Raw genomic sequence first — 2,993 nt, forward strand, 5'->3', positions numbered from 1 at the left:
ACACACTTGATAGTAGAAAAACAGAATTAACCTACAATGTAGATGAAGAGAAATTAGGATTAAGACTTGCAACTGGATGGGACTCTTCTAGAAAGGGCAATTATATATGGTATATATTATAATATATATTATACATATTTATATAATATATGTATTATATATATTTATATATATAATGTATATATAATGTATATTTATATATGTTATATATATTTCAAGGATTTGATTACTCACAATTCTAGTAAAATGCTTCAGTATTTATACAGGTAAGAAACTGTATTTTCAAAGTACTGTACTGAAAACAGAAACAAGAGTGACATAGGAAAGATATAGTGTCTATTTAAACCTACCACCTTAAAGAACAACCAACCAAATTATTTTCCATTAAGTCAGGCAAGTTTAGCAAGTAACAATTGGACTTAAATCAGTTCCTTCTGTCTAAGACATTGTTCTCATGTGTGGTTTTAAGAACTTCAGATGACAGCAAGTTAACCTTAACTGTTTCTTGTTTAGCTTGCACCGTTTAAATAAATAACACATCTGTTTTCATAGATACAACATCTTTATACGTTCCTCCCCGCCCCCGCATTGGGAGGAAGAAGGACATTTGTCTACTAATTTTGGTCTCTGTACATGGGAAATGTTATTCATCACATGGAACGTGGATGCAATTAAGTAACCATATTGAGAGCTGCTGTTCTGTTTCTTAAAGCACTAAGTTAACTTGAGTTGACTTTGTCTTTATCAAAGTGGAATGGTTCCTTCAACCAAGCTGGCACAGTTCAACTGAAATGCTGTGCCTGGTAATGCACACAATAATGACAGACAGATGCGGACGAATGAGATAGTCCAGGAGACAGAAAGAATGATAAGACTTGACAAAACAGGACTTACCAGATGAAGCTGAATGAACTGGGCATCTTTATCAAGATAATATCAAGAAAAGGTTGAGGAGATATTATCACAACCATATATGCATTTGAAGATGGTTATTGAGACAGCAGCTGTCCAATTTGCCATGTTTACACGGTACAACATGGGAGCTTTACCCCATGGCTTTAATGGCATTGATTTACAGAAAGGGAAAGTTCAGTTTTCTGTCTGCTTGCTAAGCAGAAAGAGAGAGATTCACTAAAAAAGATTACCTAATAAGGCTATGGAATTCTCACTATTGGATTTATTTATTTATTTTTAAATGGGATTAATAAGCCTCTCTCAGTAATAAGATGCATTGGGTGCTTAATATCCAGTCAGAGCAGAAAGGAGGAACAGTCAAGATGATCAGGTATGGCTGTTAATGTTTCTAGGTGTTTTAATTCCTTCCGTTATATTTTTTCTTCCCCCAAAGTTTTTTTTTTTTCCCTTCCCCTGATGCACTTGTTTTTTTGTTGTTGTTTTTTGTTTGTTTGTTTGTTTTGTTTGTTTGTTTTTACAGTTCAGGAATTCAAAAATACCAACTGTGGCTAAATTAACTTTTCCTCTTAGGGTAGGAAAGTAATACACACGTCTGTCAGGCATTTATTTTTCCCTCTTAAAAGTAAATTATTTTGTCTACAAACTAAAGTAAACGTAAAATTGGTCCTTGAAATCCAACACTTTTATTCCTAAGACCCTTGGCAGAACAAAAGAGACTCATTAGACTTACTGTGAAGTTAAAACTCATTGAAATCTTATATAGAGGCTTTACTCAAATTATGTGTGTTGGCTTTGTAGGGTTTTGATACTATTCTTTAAAAATAACTGCCTTTTTTCTCATTCAACTGAACTGTTCTTCTCAAGAGACTTTCCTTAAAATTGTCAACTATTGAAATGCCTGTTATTTCCATGGACTTCCAGGATATCAAGACATTACCTCCAATTAAGTGATTTTTCTAAAAAAAACAAAGCTCCCTACACACAATAGAAGTTGGGTGCGAACTGACCATTAAATGAGCACAACCACTTGTCCCTCTGTGTGTCCCTCTCCACCTCATGACAAATCAATCTATACTGACAACATTTTAGAGTCAATGTTTGTACGAAAAACATCAGGGACTGATTATTTCAAGGATTTCATCTGAAGCAAAGGCAAACTACAGCATTGTTGCCATGGAGGACAGTGGAAAACCTCCTGAACGAGGTCCTTCCTACATAGAATGAGCAGTGGATAAAAAGCTTCTTGAAAAAAAATCCAGTTAAGAAAAAGAAATAGGCAAAAATGATAATCATGAAGCCAAAATAAGCCTGCTTCTGAGTTCTCGAATGAGAAAAACGATTCTTAAAGAATGTAATTACCTCATGCTGAAGAAAAATAAAAGAGAACAGAATATGGCCAACACACGGAACAACAACTGGTGCTACAGATGAAAGAATACCATGAGTGATGTAAAGAAAAGCAGGAGGATAGAGGCTCTGAAGTATGTTTACCAGTGAGCCTCATCTGCAGCATTCAGAAGAACATGTACAGAACAATACGACATGGAGGATGATGTTTGCGCACACTCACTGACTTTTATCTATCTTTTATTGTGTCAAGATCTCTTAAGAGTTTAATTGCAATTCTAAATTCCCTTCGTTTTGTAAATCCTGCTTATTGGGGTACCTAAAATAGCTCTGTAATGTTTTGTGGCCTGGAGTCATTGATATCTATTCTCAACTTTAATTCTCTTTTAATACATATTTTGCCAAGAATATATGCCAGCACATTAGAAAACTGTTAAACAAATCGCTTCAGGGGACGTTACTTCTTAAAACACAGTGTTTGGCCTGAGGTAATCACAAGGTGGCTATCATGGCTACAGACTATTAAGGGTAGAACACCGGAGCAACTGTTTTCATTCTTGGAGAGGCCCCAAAAGGTGGTATTAGGCAATAGCTTTTCTATCTAGAAAACTTATGTTCTGGATAATGCAGAGTACTCCAATCCTGTTTGACTTAGTATGCATATGAGTCACTGTGGTACCACGGCCAAATGCCAGAGTCAAATCCCCCAATCCTTTCCTCACAATTTCAGG

The 2,993-nt window shown here is 35.4% G+C and overlaps 1 long non-coding RNA gene across 1 annotated transcript in view; it reads left to right on the top strand.

Annotated features, from left to right (window-relative positions):
- Nucleotides 1-1,198: 1,198 nt before the first annotated feature.
- The window catches only part of LOC136789684 (uncharacterized), a 3,390-nt gene continuing 1,595 nt past the window's right edge, over nucleotides 1,199-2,993 (top strand). Inside the window, exon 1 of the long non-coding RNA XR_010828586.1 lies at nucleotides 1,199-1,285. This is a non-coding gene — a long non-coding RNA (uncharacterized lncRNA). The remainder of the gene's footprint in view (nucleotides 1,286-2,993) is intronic.

This window comes from Anser cygnoides, chromosome 1, assembly GCF_040182565.1.
Source record: "Anser cygnoides isolate HZ-2024a breed goose chromosome 1, Taihu_goose_T2T_genome, whole genome shotgun sequence".
Classification (NCBI taxonomy): Eukaryota; Metazoa; Chordata; class Aves; order Anseriformes; family Anatidae; genus Anser; species Anser cygnoides.